Raw genomic sequence first — 18,345 nt, 5'->3', positions numbered from 1 at the left:
AGACCCCTGTAGTAGAGCATACTGTACGTCTACAAACACATAGCCCATGACGACTATTGATAGTCTTTGACTTAAAACCTCAGTTGGGAATGAAACTTCTGTTGTTAAAAGAGGCAGTAGTTATGCATGATTTTATGACCTTCCTAGATTATTAATTAATTGATTGATTGATTGATTCCATGTCATAGGCAATATAACTGAATCAATTAGATAGCAATAGCACTTAGACTTATAGTGTAATGTATTACTGTAAGTTTTGGCGGGAGTTTTAGGCGGGAAATATCTCGTTCCTGATTGGTTGCAGCCTCAGGCTGAAGTGTATATAAGGAGAGGTTTTTCTCCAGAGTTTTGCTGGGTCACACTATATTAAAGAGCTGTTGTCACTAACCTGGTCTCCTGCCTCGTCAATACCCGAACTTAACATTGGCGACGAAGGTGGGATCTTGAGGCAGAGCACCAGAACAGAGCTGAACTCACTACGAGAATCAAACCCAGCAAGGTGATAGCGAATGCAGCGATGACCGGCTACACGCCACCCACTCCGTTTGACCCTGCCCAGGAAACATGGGGAATATATATAACCCGTTTCGAAAGTTTCCTGGAGGCAAACGAGTTACAGGGAGTCTCCGACAACCGCAAACGGGCTTACTTCATAAGCCACTGTGGGTCCGCAGTCATCGCCGTCAGAAGCCCTGGCGGAGCCAACACCGCTACACTCCGTGTCGTGGCAGACCCTTCAGACCCTCCTGAAGAATCACGCACCGGCCCGTCCAAATCGTTCGGCAGTGCGAGTTTGGGGGCGCAGGCAACAAGAAGGCGAGTCTATCAGCGACTACATGGCAGCCCTGAGACAAGCCTCCAAGCATTGCAGTACCGCGATCTGGACGAAGAGCTGCTGGAACAACTTATACGGGGGGTCAGAGACATCCGTTTGAGGAGACGGTTGCTAGCCAAGAGCAACCTGACATTGGCAAACGCTCTGGACGAAGCCAGAGCCCATGAGATGTCCAACCATGCAGCAGACACCTTGCAAAAGCGACTCACGCCGATGGCGGGCGCAAAGCCGAGCACAGTCCACCACGAAGAAACCTATCGTGAGTCAACCAGCGAAGAGGAGGAAGAAGTCCACTACACGGAAAATCGACAAGGAAGACCGGAGGAATGCGGAAGCTGCGGGCGACATCAGCGCCAAAGATGTAAGTTCAGGGCGCCATTTGCGGCGGTGTGAGAGAAAGGGCACCTGGCCCAAGTCTGCGAGCACCCCAACCTTCCGCGAAAATTCAAATCGGCCAATCAGAGCGGCTCTGAGTCAGAGATGCAAACCCACATTCCGCCGAAATTTCAAACCAGCCAATCAGAGCGCGAAATCGGCAAGGCGACCGCGATTGGCAAGGAAAGAAAGAGCGCGAAGTCAAACCGAATGACTGTTACCATAGACCACGCAGCTACCCGCATCGAAGAAAAGATCTTCACTAACCCAACAATTGAAGGCGTACCGTGCCGGCTGGAAGTAGACACAGGATCCGCCATCACAATCATGTCCTGGGACACTTTTGTGAAAGCTTTGCCACATCGCAAAGCGCAAGCTACAGAAACAACGGCTCCGGGTGCAGGATTACCAGGGCAACCGCATCCCTGTTCGAGGACAACGACCGTCGAGGTCAAGTACGGAACATACGAAAAGACCCTGCCCATCACGTTAGTCGAGGAACCTTGCCAAGTTTGCTGGGGCTAGACTGGTTCAGGCGTTGGGAATGGGGTGACTGGCGTCCACCGAGCGGATGCAACCTGCAAAACGCCCTAATGGAGGAATTCGCAGACGATTCGAGGACCGTTTAGGCAAGTACAAGGGACCCCTATATCCTTCAGTTTAGACCCCAAATAGCTCCCATTAGGCTAAAGGCAAGGAGGGTTCCTTTGCACTCAAACCTAAAATCGACAAAGAGCTAGATAAATTAGTCAGCCAGGGATACTAGTGCCAGTTGACCATGCCAAATGGGAGACGCCAATCGTCACCCTATGAAACCAGACGGGTCCATAAGAATTTGTGCCGATTACAAGGCTACCTTGAACAAAGCATTGCAAAAGAGCGCCTACCCAGTTCCAGTAGTGCAACACTTATTGCACTCACTAGGGCACGGACAAGTTTTCGCCAAATTAGACTTGGCACAAGCTTACCAACAGCTACCCGTAGATGCTAGCACAGCAGAAGCCCAGACCATTGTAACGCACGGGTGCCTTTAAGTGCACCGGTTACAGTTTGGGGTGAGTGTGGCCCGGGCTATTCCAAAATTTGATGGAGCGACTCCTACAAGGGTTACCGGGAGTCGTGCCCTATTTCGATGATGTGTTGGTATCAGGGGAAGATTTAAGAGAACTGGGGAAGCGATTAAGGAAAGTTTTGGCCATTTTTAGGACGGCAGGATTAAAAGTTAAAGCAAGCAAGTGTCAGATAGGGGTCGAATCTGTTGAATTTCTGGGTTATAGAATAGACAAAAAAGGGATTCACACGAGTGAGAGCAAAGTCAAGGCGATAAAGAGAGCCCCAGCACCCAAAAACAAGACAGAACTCCAGGCTTTCCTGGGTCTGGTAAACTTTACGCCGTGTTTTTAAAAGACAAGGCAACCGTTGCTGAACCGTTGCATAAATTGCTTGGAAAAAACACAGTTTGGTCGTGGGGGAAGTCAGAGAATAGGGCATTTGAGGCAGTAAAAAGTTTGCTATCAAGCGATAGCCTGTTAATACAATACAATAACAGGCTGCCGTTAGTATTGGTTTGGGATGCGTCCCCCTATGGTGTAGGAGCTGTACTTAGCCACAGACTCCCAAAGCGGCACAGAAGCCCCTATAGCGTACTCCACACGACCGATGTCCCCGGCTGAGAGAAATTACAGCCAGCTAGATAGGGAGGCTCTCGCAATAGTGTCAGGGGTGAAAAAATTCCACGAATACGTTTTCGGGAGAGACTTTGACATTATCACTGACCACAGACCACTATTGGGCTTACTGGCTGGCGACCGCCCAACGCCAGTGGCACTATCACCCCGGCTGACCAGATGGACTATCTTTTTGGCCGCCTACTCTTACAAACTACAGCATCGACCGGGAAAAGAGCTGGGGCATGCGGACGCACTGAGCAGATGCCCATTACCCGGGGAAATCGAGGACCCTACTCCGGGCACCCCCGTTCTACTAATTGACTCTTGGGACTCTGGGCCAGTCACATCGCAGGAAGTGGCTCGGGCCTCCTACCGGGACGTTGTCTTAAGAACTGTAATCGGTTGGGTTCAAAGGGGAAGGGCCGCTGCGCGGGCGACGTTTAGAGAATTTGTAAAGAAAAGAGGGGAATTGTCTGTGCAAGGGGGGTGCCTGCTCTGGGGGGATAGGGTGGTAGTTCCAGAGAAGCTGAGGGAAAAAGTCCTGGAACTACTGCATGAGGGTCACCCAGGAATTGTAAGGATGAAGGGGCTAGCCAGGAGCTATGTCTGGTGGCCCCTAATGGACAAGGAAATCGGTGACAGGGTTGGCGATGCCAGGTATGTCAGGAATCAGACCACTACCACCTACGGCCCCAGTGTTGGAGTGGGAGAAACCCCAAGGCCCTTGGTCCCGCATTCACATTGATTTTGCCGGCCCTTTCCACGGCCAAACATTTCTAATTGTGGTGGATGCATTCTCCAAATGGCTGGAGATCATCCTAATGAAATCCACAACCGCGGGAGCCGTCATTTCAGCACTAAAACACCTATTCGCCACGCACGGGCTACCGGACACCCTCGTGTCCGATAACGGCCCACAGTTCACTGCAGCATTATTTGAAGGGTACCTGGCTGAAGAGGGCATCCGACATGCCCTCTCAGCGCCGTTCCACCCTGCGTCGAACGGCCTTGCTGAACGTTTTGTTCGGAGTGCAAAAGAAGCGCTATCACGAAGCAGCCCCGGAGACTGGCAGGCACAAATCGACGCATTCCTAACCGTCCAACACAGGACCCCCTGTGTGGCCACCGGCCGCAGCCCAGCCGAGCTATTAATGGGGCGGAAGCTAAGGTGCCCGCTAGACCGGCTACACCCGAACTACGTGCAGGACGGGTTCAAAACAAAACCAGATAGACTCCGGGAATTAAACATAGGAGACTCAGTGTGGGCCCATAATTATAGCGACGGCCCAAACTGGAAGAGGGGGATAGTCATAGACAAAACGGGCCCCAAATCGTATCTAGTGGAAATAGACGATGGCAGAGTTTGGAGGCGCCACATAGATCAGCTAAGAAACAGATTGAGCGATAAGGCAGAATTAGGCGAGACGAGCCCTGACTATGATTTAATTAACCCCACAGCTGACTGGAGCCGAGAACAAACAGAAAGCATAGAACCAAACAGAGACTTATCTGAGCCAGGCGAGGTCCAGCGACACCCTCAGGCCCCTCGAGAGGACAGCAGGTCCGAGCCGGCGAATAATCCAGGGCCGGATGGCCGGGAGGAGGAGCTCAGAGGAACGAAAAGTCCCTCCGGCAAGCTCGACTCAACTCCAGAAAGTGAACTGCGCAGGTCCGGGAGAGTCAGGAGACGCCCCACGTACCTGCAGGACTACGTAGAGAAGTAATATGCAAATATTGGCAAAGTGCCTTCTGGGAGGGAAGGAGTGTAATGTATTACTGTAAGTTTTGGCGGGAGTTTTAGGCGGGAAATATCTCGTTCCTGATTGGTTGCAGCCTCAGGCTGAAGTGTATATAAGGAGAGGTTTTTCTCCAGAGTTTTGCTGGGTCACACTATATTAAAGAGCTGTTGTCACTAACCTGGTCTCCTGCCTCGTCAATACCCGAACTTAACATATAGTGCTACTACTTCACAGTGCTTTACAGTTTTTAGAGTCAGCATATTGCCCCCAACAATATGGATCCTCATTTTACCAATCTTAGAAGGATGGAAGTCTGAGTCAACCTTGAGCTGATCAGGATCAAACTCCTGGCTGTGGGTAGAGTTAGCCTGCAATTCTACACTCTAACCACTGTGTCATCACGGCTCTTAATAGCAATAGCACTTAGATTTATATTCCGCTTCACAATGCTTTACAGTCCTCTCTAAGCGGTTTACAGAGTCAGCATCTTGCCCCAACAATCTGGGTCCTCATTTTACCAACCTTGGAAGAATGGAAGGCTGAGTCAACCTTGAGCCAGTCAGGATCGAACTGCTGGCAGTCATAAATTTTATGATTGAGTCATGCATGACTTTATGAACTTACTGCCATAATTGTTGAGTGAATCACATAGCTGTTAAGTCAACCAGCTCAACGTTGATTCAGCCTTCTATCCTTTTGAGGTGGGTAAAATGGGGACCCAGATTGTTGGGGCCAATAGGCTGAGTCTGTAAAGTGCTTAGAGAGGGCTGTAAAGCACTGTGAAGCGGTATATAAGTCTAAATGCTGTTGCTATTTTTTACAATTCTAGTCATTTGGTTAGAGAATGGTTTGATAATATTGTACAAAGCCAAAACCTAGGATTTTTTCGTTTAATCAGGTTAAGTGTGTTATGTGAATGAATCCACTAGATTAAATTTTTCTTTTAAAAATACTTCCAGCAAAATACTTCAAAGAGCTAGGGTTTTTGTACTGTGGAGTCACCCCCCAAAAATATTTGTACAGGAAGAGAAAGATGTGAATGGACCCCTAAAAACAGATGTTTTAATTGGATATGGTCCTTCTCCTTTTATTTAATTCTGGCCAGTTTTAATCCCAAAGGGATATTTATTTACATGTCTGTTTTAATTATTACAAAAAAATTCTATTCCACCTAATGCCAAGACTCTGGGTGATGTTCAACAATTTAAAAACACTATAAATGACATCTAGCTTGATCTATCTGAACATTCGAGTAAGAATTTGGGCAGATGATTTATTATTCATGGGCATCATTTGATTATTATTTTTTTACCTCTCTCATGTGATCCATTTCCCCCCATTAAGGCATTCACTGCTGAAGGGTTGCATGCATCATCAATTAAACATTGATCCTTTTAAAAGGATAGGACAGCATCATCTCTTCACTCCTCGCATAGGCAGCTCTCATCAATCAAAACATTGTACCAAAATTACAGGAAGAAGCTAGGTCTCCGTAAAATTCACCTGGGTTTTCATTAATTTAATTAATTAATTTTGTCGCCACGATGTAAAAAAAGATGTGGAGACTCTAGAAAAAGTGCAGAGAAGAACAACAAAGGTGATTAGGGGACTGGAGGCTAAAACATATGAAGGACGGTTGCAGGAACTGGGTATGTCTAGTTTAATGAAAAGAAGGACTAGGGGAGACATGACAGCAGCGTTCCAATATCTCAGGGGCTTCCACAAAGAAGAGGGAGTCGGGCTGTTCTCCAAAGCACCTGAGGGTAGAACAAGAAGCAATGGGTGGAAACTAATCAAGGAGAGAAGCAACTTAGAACTAAGGAGAAATTTCCTGACAGTTAATACAATTAATCAGTGGAACAACTTGCCTCCAGAAGTTATGAATGCTCCAACACTGGAAGTTTTTAAGACGATGTTGGATAACCATTTGTTAGACCTCCAAGGTCCCTTTCAACTCTGTTATTCTATTTTATTCTATTCTAATTTTTTTTTTCAATTGTCATTCTATTCTTGGCTAATTTTGGAGACAGAAGAAAAACCTTTTGATCATAACAGAACTGTCTGTGTTATTGAGACATTAGTGTAAGACAAGATTTAAAGTTAAAAGGTACTTCTAAATCTTGACGCTAAATTCTCAATTGTTGTTAAATTTTAGGATGGAGAAGTACTGTATTTCAATGCGGAATAGATTAGGCTCCATTATATCTTTGATGGTAAAGTAGTGGAGGAGGAAAATCAAAGGAATTAACAACTAGATGAGGTGAACAGAACTGCAAGCAGGAATAGTTGTTGTGCCTCGTCCGCTTTCCCCGCAGCCGGGCCCATCTTATTGCTTCCGAATGCTGAGGAATGTCCTAGCATGCCTCCCGGCCCCAGCCATGGCTCTATGCCCAGACAGGCCGAGGAGGAAGAAGTGCCTCCATGCCCAGGCAAACGGAGCAACTAGACCCCTCCCCCTCCCCCACAGCATGTGAGCCTGAGGAAGGTCAATTACCAACAGCTGCAGACTGGAGTGACCCTCGCTTCAGGAGAATTGATAGGCGGCGGCAACAGAAGGAAGGGAGGGGTAGGCCTGGATAAGTGCTGAGTCATGGAGCCACACCCCATGGCCTATATAAAGGATCTGCTTTCTGGCATTCTCTGAGTCAGGCAAAGTCTAATATATCTTGCTGAAGTCACTTTCTGGTCTCCTGCCCGCCTTGAGAACTTTGCTAGGACTTTGGCAGAGCTGCAGAGGCACGCCTGATTCGGATTTCCCTGACCTGGCCGTCAGCGGAGGAGTGGGACACGACAATAGTATTTTGAAAATGGTTTCATGAGTTGTGTAACTAAGATTATTGGAAGTTCATTTCCTTCTGTCCAGGTATGGCACATAAGTGCTGCTTGACCTGGGTCCACAACTGTATTGTCAGGGATGCTACACATCCTCTCCAGTAGTGGGTTTTACTTACCTTTGCTACTGGCTAGGAACTGTGAGTGTATGCGCAGAGCATCCATAATGACATCCAGGTGGGTGGGTAGAGCTTCCTGCCGCTGCTGCTACCAGTTCGCCCGAATCAGGGTGAACCGGTAGAAACCCACCACATGATCTTTGTTACCTTCTGGGAAAGAGGCCTCGTGCTACCCTAAGCAGAACAACTAGATTGTGTAATAGCTTTGTACCATAGAGGATCTCTCCCATGACGCAACAGCATGAAGAATCCAATGAAATATTGGCCTGCAGTCCAATGCAACAAAACCAACAAAATACGAGACGTAACTTAGAAAAAATGTAAGTGAACTGAACGGCCTAGAACAGGGGTGTTAAACTCAATTTCATTGAGGGCTGCATCAGGGTTGTGTTTCACCTTGGGGGGCCGGGGGGGAGGGCATGGCCAGCTCGACGTCACTCATGTCGGAGGGTAGTGGCTCAAATACTCTGCCAGCAAAAACAGGCTCCTGAGCTCTGTTTTCAGCTGCAATGGCCTCCTGCAACCCTCTGCCAATGAAAATGGAGCTCGGGAGGGCCATACATGGCCCTCCCTAGCTCCATTTTCACTGGCAGAGGCACCGTGGGCTAGTCCTTTGCTGTTTCCAGTGCAGCCCTGTTGTATTGGGTGATTGATGAGACAGGAGCCAGGCTAATGCAACCGTTCTTTATTATAACTATGTACAGAATCCAGCAGCAGGCTGTCTGACAGCTCTCCTTATATTTATTTATTTATTTATTTATTTATTTTTCGTATTTTTATACCGCCCTATCTCCCTAGGGACTCAGGGCAGTTCACAGGCAGATAAAAATGTACATATAAATACAAAATAAAACATCAATTAAAAAACTTATTCCAAATGGCCAAATAATTAAAAATGACAGTATACATAATAAAACCCATTAAAACCAATTTAAATTTAAAATCTAGTCCAGTCCTGCGCAGATGAATAGATGAGTTTTAAGCTCATGGCGAAAGGTTCGGAGGTCGGGAAGTTGGCGAAGTCCTGGGGGAAGCTCGTTCCAGAAGGTGGGAGCCCTCACAGAGAAGGCCCTTCCCCTGGGTGTCACCAGACGGCACTGCCTGACCGACAGCACCCTGAGGAGTCCCTCTCTGTGAGAGCGCACGGGTCGGTGAGAGGTATTCGGTAGCAGCAGACGGTCCCGTAAATAGCCCGGCCCTATGCCATGGAGCGCTTTGAAGATCGTTACCAAAACCTTGAAGCGCACCCGGAAGGCCACAGGCAGCCAGTGCAGTCTGCGCAGGAGTGGTGTCACATGGGAGCCACGAGGAGCTCCCTCTATCACCCGCGCAGCCGCATTCTGAACTAACTGAAGCCTCTGGGTGCCCTTCAAGGGGAGCCCCATGTAGAGAGCATTGCAGTAATCCAGACGAGACGTCACGAGAGCATGAGTGACCGTGTATAGGGCATCCCGGTCTAGAAAGGGGCACAACTGGCGAACCAGGCGAACCTGGTAAAAAGCTCTCCTGGAGACGGCCGTCAAATGATCTTCAAAAGACAGCCGTTCATCCAGGAGAGAGCTGTCAGGTGTTCTGACCAATCAGGTTCCAGTTCCCTCCAATTTCTCTGTAGCCAGTATCTAGCAGGCCCCACGGGCCAAATCTAAGGATTCTGCAGGCTGGATCCAACCCATGGGCTTTGAGTTTGAGACCCCTGGCCTAGAACATTTCCCCGCACTGTGGATATGCTTCAGCAAATTCCTTTACTGAGCAGAATGTTGGATTAGATGACGCGTCAAGTCCTTCCCAACTCACAGGGTTGACGATTCTGTGAAATGTTGACTTTGACGAACAGTGCAATGATTGGAGGATAGCGGACAGTCTTGCCCTCTTCACTGGAGAGGAATCATTACATCATCCCAAGGACAACTTAAATGAAAAAGATCTGAGAGTGAGAGGAATGGAGCAAATTGCTGCAAAGGTAATTACTTGGCATGCAGGTTTTCTGTCTGAAATGTTTAACCTTTCTATGAAGTATGGCGTGCCTATGGAAGGAGAAAAGTTATCACTTAATTAACGTGATCCATGGCTGCCACATTCTACACAGATGCCCAGATTTCTGTCATTCCTTCCTTGACCTCCTTTCGTGCCCCGAGATTTCTTTAAATGGCTTTTTAGTCATTTCAAAAATCTATGATTAGAAGACGATGGTCTGCTGTGGAAACCAACAAAAGTAGCACCCTCTTTCAAGAGCTGAGTTGGAAGAGAGGGAGAGAAAAGAGATAACAAAACAGAGGATAGAGATGAGGCCGGAACTGTTTCTCCTGGGTATTTTTGATGGGAAAATGGGGAAAGAATTACAATATTTTTTTTTAATTTGCACTTATATCCCGCCCTTCTCCGGAGACTCAGGGCGGCTTACATTGTGTTAAGCAATAGTCTTCATCCATTTGTATATTATATACAAAGTCAACTTTTTATTGCCCCCAACAATCTGGGTCCTCATTTTACCTACCTTATAAAGGATGGAAGGCTGAGTCAACCTTGGGCCTGGTGGGGCTTGAACCTGCAGTAATTGCATGTAGCTGCTGTTAATAACAGACTGTCTTACCAGTCTGAGCCACAGAGGCATTAAGAGTTATAAATCTAATCTTGCGTAGCTTCTTCTCTGGTAAGATTACACTACTAACCAGAGCATACAAAACATTTGCTAGCCCAATTCTCGATTACAGCTCATCTGTCTGGAACTCACACTGCATATCGGATATTAATACAATTGACCGCGTCCAGAAATATTTCACAAGAAGAGTCCTCCACTCCTCTGCTCGCAAGAAAATACCTTATGCCACCAAACTTGAAATTCTGGGTTTAGAAAATTTAGAACTATGCCGCCTTTGGTATGACCTGAGTATATAGCTCATAAAATCATCTGCTACAATGTCCTTCCTGTCTAAGACTACTTCAGCTTCAACCGCAACGATACATGAGCACACAATAGATTCAAACTTAAAGTGAATCACTCCAATCTCGATTGCAGAAAATATGACTTCAGTAACAGAGTTTTTAATGCCTGGAATGCACTACCAGACTCCGTGGTCTCACCCCAAAATCCCCAAAACTTTAAGCTAAGACTGTCTACTGTTGACCTCACCCCATTCCTAAGAGGTCTGTAAGGGCCGTGCATAAGAGCACCAGCATGCCTACCGTTCCTGTCCTAATGTTCCCTTTGGCTGTATTCATTTTATGTATTCAATTCATATTTATACTTATATATATTATTTAATATGTATTTGACAAAATAAATAAATAAATAACATTACATATCTTAACTACAAGTAGAATTGTTCTAACACAGAATTGGAAACAAACAGATCAGTGCTGCGTTGCCCCCAGTTCTATAGAACCGGTAGTAAAACCGGCAGGAGACTCCGCCCACGACGCGAACGTCATCAAAAGTGACCTATGCCTGCGTAGAAGCTTCTGCACATGCACAGAAGAGCGCGCGCACGGGCACGATGCAAACCGGTGGTAAAGGTAAGTGGAACCCACGCCTGAAACAGATACACCTCCAGACCAAATTATAATAAGGGAAATCTATGAATGTGCAGAGATGGATAGACTGACTATGGAAATGAAGGCGAGGGAAGAAACCAAGTACTATCAAATTTGGAACAGATGGTACCCCTGGCTTGAGAGTAAATGTAAAACCTAAGGTATAAGATGTAAAAGTACAATATGCAAATTGTAAAATTTATAAGAAATATATGATATCGATTTGTGAGAAGACGTAACCGTAATTTAAATAAGGATATAATTTAGGGTAGTGATATACAGAAGTTGGATTTATGCAAATATGACTGTTACGAAAGCTATAGATACCGACATGGAAAAGCTTGTTATAAGTGTAAATTTGTGTCTTGTGTTTTAAATGTTGGATCATTCGATAAATATTATTTTTTTTAAAAAGGAAGAGAGGGAGAGAAATCCGATCGTGGACATTGTCAGCCATCAAATATTTACTCTGGTCTGTCCCGCAGTATTTACAGATGTGTTTTAAAAGAGAATCGTATCTTTGGTAAATAGATTTCAAAAAATAACAACCCTGTTCCAGTGTGTTGAAAGGAAGCCACACTTAGGCGCTGCTCTACGATAAGACGAATCTAAGAAACCTTGGCCAAATTCCATCAGGAGCAAACAGAGTGCAAAGAGCCTGAGAAATTATGCTAAGTAGCCAATAAAACGTTTATTTGCTTGATCTCTCTCCAGCTTTAATGCAATCCCTTCTGACACAAAGTGCATTTTGCTTTCTGAATTCAAGGGAGCATTAGCAGGACTCATTTACTCTTCTTTCTGCTGCCAAAGTGGGCCAATCTTCTCTCTGTCTCTTTTTCTCCCCCTGCAGTGTGCATGTTTTTGCTGTGTGTGTGTGTGTGTGTGTGTTTTTAAACCCCCAAACAAAGTTAGAACCATTGGGATACACCCCGCAGGCAATTAAAATTATCTTCATCAGAGCAGGAACTTTAAAAGAGTTCTCTAATAGCTTGTGTGCCCCAAACTCATTGAGAACATAATTACATATCTGATTGTTACATAAAACATAATTTATATTGGCCTCGCTTGGACTCAAAATTGAATTCATTTATGAATCTCATTGTGCAAGCATCCATGTGCGCGATAAGCTGCAGTTAGATAATAATTGCATAAGACGGAGCAGTAGTTAGATTTCCTAACTTTAGATATTTGAAACTTTTCTTTCTGGTTCTGGTATATTCTACACCAGAGATTCAAAGTACAATTATCAATGTGATAATAGTTTATTTCCCTGGTGGCATTCCGGAGAGATCATAAGAGCGGTGTGGTGTTCTAGTGGTGAAAAAACTCACTTCCCACTCGGAAGGATGAGAGTTCAATCCTAGGTCGTGGCAGATATTTCTCTCATAGGGCGCAAAGAAAAAATATCTGCTGGGAACTTCATGTAGGTGTCAGGAAGGGCATCTGGCCAGTAAATGCTCAGCTTCATTAGGCCTTCCTGATTCTACCCTGAATAGGGACTAAAAGGTAAAAGGTAAAGGTTCCCCTTGTGCATGTGTTCTAGTCATTCCTGACTCTAGGGGGCGGTGCTCATCTCCGTTTCAAAGCTGAAGAGCCAGCGCTGTCCGAAGACGTCTCCGTGGTCATGTGGCCAGCATGACTCAACGCCAAAGGCGCACGGAACGCTGTTACCTTCCCATCAAAGGTGGTCCCTATTTTTCTACTTGCATTTTTTACGTGCTTTCGAACTGCTAGGTTGGCAGAAGCTGGGACAAGTCATGGGAGCTCACTCCGTTACGCGGCACTAGGGATTCGAACCACTGAACTGCCGACCTTTGAATCGACAAGCTCAGCATCTTAGCCACTGAGCCTCCATGTCCCTTTTGAATTTGTATTTGAATTTTTGAATTTGTAGAATAGGGACTACGGGGTTGTTAAAAGGGAATTTACTTTGGGGAGATCATAGTGGTCATTAAAGGGTTTTTACCTTTTCGCTTTCCCTTGAAAACTGCTGAAATATTCCATCCTATGGAATGGGGACAAATTGGGCCAATATCTAAGGGGCTGCCACAAAGAACCTGTTTTCCTGAAGACAGGACAAGAAGCAATGGTACACATCAGTGGTGGGTTTCAATTTTTTTACTACCGATTCTTTGGGCATGGCTTGGTGGGCATGGCAGGGGAAGGATCCTGTAAAATCTCCATTCCCTCCCCACTCCAGGGGAAGGTTACTGCAAAACCCCCATTTCCTCCCAAACAGCTGGGACTCGGGAGGCAGGGAATAGATGGAGGCGGGGCCAGTCAGTCAGAAGTGGCATTTACTGGTTCACTGAACTACTCAAAATTTCTGCTACCGGTTCTCCAGAACTGGTCAGAACCTGCTAAAACCCACCTCTAATATATTTGCCATATGCTAAATAAATGAAACTGCTTCATGGTGCTTTACAGCCCACTCTAAGCGGTTTACAGAGTCAGCCCCCAACAATCTGGGTCCTCATTTTACCGACCACGGAAGGATGGAAGGCTGAGTCAATCTTCAGCCTGGTGAGAATCGAACTGCTGGCAGTCGGCAGAGTTAGCCTGCCATAGCAATAGCACTTAGCACTTAGACTTATACACCGCTTCACAGTCCTTTACAGCCCTCTCTAAGCTGTTTACAGAGTCAGCCTATTGGCCCCCAACAATCTGGGTCCTCATTTTACCTACCTCGGAAGGATGGAAGGCTGAGTCAACCTTGAGCTGGTGAGAATCGAACTGCCAAATTGCAGGCAGCCAGCAGTCATCAGAAGTAGCCTGCAGTACTGCACTGTAACCAATGCGCCACCGTAGCTCACGGTCCTTCCTTAAAATAGATAGCGAGGTTAATCAGGCCTCCAAAATGAAGAGATCTATTGGGGACATTCCTTTGCTGAGCTTCACCACCAGCTGAAGGGTTAAGGGACAGCAGCAATGCTCCTAATTTTAATAATCTACAATGACCTGTGAAGTGGCTTTTCTCCAGTGTACAGCAGCCAAGTTACAACCGTCCAAAACAGGTTGTTTTTTTCCCCAAACTGTATTCTATGGAACTCAAGGGTTCTGTGAAATCTTGACAGGGTTCCAAGGTTCTAAGGGCAAAATCATCATAATCATAATTCACTTCAACTCAGCCAAATTTTCTACTGCTAGAGCTTTGCCGGTTGATAAAGGATTCTAGGATTATTTTTTTTCACTAACAGTTTCCATAGATTGCAGAAAAATTGAAAACTTCAGACTTAAAACTGGTGTGTTCTGTTTATTCTCTGCAGAATGGATTCGGGTGGGAGAAATCAAAACTATTCATTAAGTCTGCATTACTATTACTCTTTTCTAATCTTTTCATCGTTTCCATCACCCGTCTCCTCCCACTTATGACTGTATGACTGTAACTTTGTTGCTTGTATCCTTATGATTTATATTGATATGGATTGTTTCCAGATTGCTTATTTGTACCCTATGACTATCATTAAGTGTTGTACCCAGTGGTGGGTTTCACTAACCGTTGCTACTGGTTTGCTTGCGTTTGCATGCACGCCACTTCTGTGCATGCACAGGGCGTATTTGATGATGTCCAGGTGGGTGGGCGGAGCCTCCCACCACCGCTGCTACCATTTTGCCCGAACTGGGGTGAACCGGTAGCAACCCACCACTGGTTGTACCTTATGATTCTTGACGAATGTATCTTGTCTTTTTATGTACACTGAGAACACCGAAGACAAATTCCTTATGTGTTCAGTCACACTTGGCAAATAAAGAAATCTCATCTCATCTCATCTCATCTCATCTCATCTTCTCTTCCAAATAAGACTGCAAAGTTTGTTAACATGCAATAATTAAACATCCTTCCTCTAGAAGGGATTGGGTGCCCCTCAAGAAAATTTGTTGTTGTTGTTGTTGTTAGTTGCGAAGTTGTGTCCGACCCATCACGACCCCCATGGACAACGTTCTTCCAGGCCTTCCTATCCTCTATTATCCCCTGGAGTCCATTTAAGCTCACTCCCGACTGCTTCAGTGACTCCATCCAGCCACCTCGTTCTCTGCCGTCCCATTTTTCTTTTGCCCTCAATCTTTCCCAGCATTAGGATCTTCTCCAGTGAGTCCTTCCTTCTCATTAGGTGGCCAAAATATTTGAGTTTCATCTTCAGGATCTGGCCTTCTAAAGATCATCAGGGTTGATCTCCTCTAGGACTGACTTGTTTGTTCGCCTTGCAGTCCAAGGGACTCATAGGAGTCTTTTCCATCACCATAGTTCAAAGGCCTCAATTCTTTGGCGCTCAGCCTTTCTTATGGTCCATCTTTCACATTGCAACTGGGAAAACCATCACCTTGACTATCCGCACTTTTGTTGGCAGGGTGGCATCTCTGCTTTTTAGTACGCTGTCTAGATTTGCCATCGCTTTTTCCCCCAGGAAAGCTATGGCAAGGAATTTATCCAGCAGCAAATAATTACTTTGAAAGAATTGTGGATATTCAAGATGGTGGACAGCTAATCTCGAACCAGCCATCTAGATATGTGGGCATGTAATGAAGAAGACAAAGGTCACCATTTCCTCCAAAATTATCCAGGATTGCTGGATGCTAGTATCAACATTAAGCAGGAAAAAAAAATATCTGCAAGAAATATCCTTCTATATTGCATCAATATCAGTGCAAAGAGGCAGCTATTGCTACTCCCTCAGTTGGAAGAGAAGGTTATACATTTCTTTCTGGCTAAAGCAAAGATTTGTGAAGCCTGACTGACATCACGCAATATAATTTGATATTTGTCTTATTAGCTGGGCAAAAATAGATTCCACAGACAGACACATATGGACCACAGCCTAGTACATTTTCCATGGACTGGTGGGAGAAACAGCTTGCAAAGCTGACTGTTTTTTTAAAAAATGGGAAGGGGGGGGAGAGAGTTTTTATTTATATATTATTTACAGGACCTAATTTTATGCACAGCAATCTTAGACCGCTTGCAACAAAAAGCAATAAAATGGCAATAAAGGAATCGCATCACCATTACGAAGGAGCAGCGCATAATTGTTATGCAGGATTTAGAATGGGTTCGTAACATCAATGTGGTAAATAGGCATATGTGTATTTACCATTTAGGAGCTGCATGATGACAAGTGGCAAGGAGAGTATCTGTTTCATACATGCTGTAGATACCTTTTTGTCATTTCTGAGAATGGTAAGCAGGCCTTGCGAGGGAGTCCAAAGCACACCCAGAAATAAGAACACTTAGAACTAAGGAGAAACTTCGTAACAGTGAAAACTATTAACCATTAACAATTTCCTTCCTTCCTTCCTTCCTTCCTTCCTTCCTTCCTTCCTTCCTTCCTTCCTTCCTTCCTCTTTCTTTCTTTCTTTTCTCTCTCTCTCTCTCTCTCTCTCTCCTTCTTCACTTATAATTATGAATCCATAAGCAAATGTCTATAGAGCTTCTTAGTCTTAGTTTTTCAAGAGGCAACTGAACCACGTGCCACCGTCCCTGTCCTAATATTCCTTTTTTTAAAAACTTTTTCTTGTTTTTCTTTGAAGACGTTTTGCTTCTCATCCAACAAGCTTCTTCAGAGCTACAGAAGCCTCTTAGATGAGAAGCGAAACGTCTTCAAAGAAAAACCAGAAAGTCCAGTTGCCTTTTGGAAAAAGCACCTTTGGGACAACCATGACCTGGATCGGGGTCTCCAACCTTGGCAACGTTAAGCCTGGAGGACTTCAACTCCCAGAATTCCCCAGCCAGCAAAGAGACACAGCAGCTTTCGCTGCCTTTTATATCCTGTGGGGTGTGGCTCCATGACTCAGCACTTCCTAGGCCTACCCAACCCCTGCTTCTGTTGTTCCCTCCTCTCCTGCCTACGAAACCTAGGGTCCAACCAAGCCTGATTGCTGTCAGCTGGGTCTGAAGGCGTGGCCTGGGGGTGGGGAAAGAGTCAGGGGACAGAGGCCTCGTTATTTCTTCCACCTGGCCTGCTTCTGGCTCCTGGAGCTGAGCCAGGGAAGCCGGTGCTCCCGAGGTAAGTCCTGACGGTCCTTCCAAATCACTTTCTGGCAGGAGGGCTGGCTCAGGGGGTGCAGACATAACAGGAATCTCCAGAGATCTGGGAAGGCACTGGCAGAAGAAAGTGAGGAGAAAAGTAGCCCCCTGCTCCGCCCCCTGTGCATGGGCACACATCTCCCGTTTGCAGGGCAGAGACCTGAAAACCAGCTGGCCGGCGGGAAGCGCTCGATCATGCGCAGTGGAGCTGAGTTGGACGACGGGTCGCATGCCCGCAGAGAGGACTCTGAGTGCCACCTGTGGCACACGTGCCATAGGTTTGCCATCATGGGTATAGGATCTCCAGCTTGAGCAGGGGATTGGATTAGAAGACCTCCAAGGCCCCTTCCAACTCTCTGACTTACTTTATGTTCTATGTTCTAAGTAGTAGCTGTAACTTTATTGTAAGGTGACTGTCAAGCATTAAGAAATCAGGAGTCCAGACAGTTCAGATGAATATATAGATTTATTGTATAAAGTCTCTACAAGAATCCAAACTACTATCAAAGCGAGTTGGCGGTAGATAAGGTATAAGATAAGGTAGATAACCCAACTATGACTTATTCAATGCTCACCACGCAATTATTTCTCCAAACCTTAATGCGAGCAAGATGGAGAGTTGGAAAATCATGACAGATCCAATGGAGAAGCTATCTCGATTCCAACTGGGACAAACATGTACTTTTGTTACATAAAATATCTCAACTTTGAAGCATCTCTCACTCATCAAGACCTGTAGCATTATTGGCAGTTATCAAGTTGTCAGGTGGCTTCATCATTTGGTGAAGCAAAGGGAAGAATGAGGCTCCTGAGATGGTATTCTAGAGCTGCTATGCTCTTATAACTTATTATTTTTGGTCCCTTTGTGGTGTTTCTGTTCCACTCGTGGCTCTGGGAGACTTTTACCTAATCCTGAACAGGCTCTCTAAAATTAAAAAGGAAAAAAAACCAGAAAGACAAAATCACCCGTTTTATGAAAAGCTCTGGATGCATTAGGATACAAATGGCACCGTAGCCTCCAGCAATGTACTGGTTTTTATTTTTTGTTTCTAGGGAGGTTGTGTTGTACATAAATTTCACCCTCAGGAATTCATACCCAGACTGGTTTTTTCTTCTTCTTCTCTTCTCTGCTTAATTTAATCTCTTTATTACATGTTAGGCACTTGATTGGCAATTACCAGCTACTCAGATGACTGTATAGTTTAATGACATATTTTTCTTG

The sequence above is a fragment of the Ahaetulla prasina genome, chromosome 13 (assembly GCF_028640845.1).
Source record: "Ahaetulla prasina isolate Xishuangbanna chromosome 13, ASM2864084v1, whole genome shotgun sequence".
Taxonomy (NCBI): Eukaryota; Metazoa; Chordata; class Lepidosauria; order Squamata; family Colubridae; genus Ahaetulla; species Ahaetulla prasina.
Note: the sequence above shows the minus strand (reverse complement) of the source record.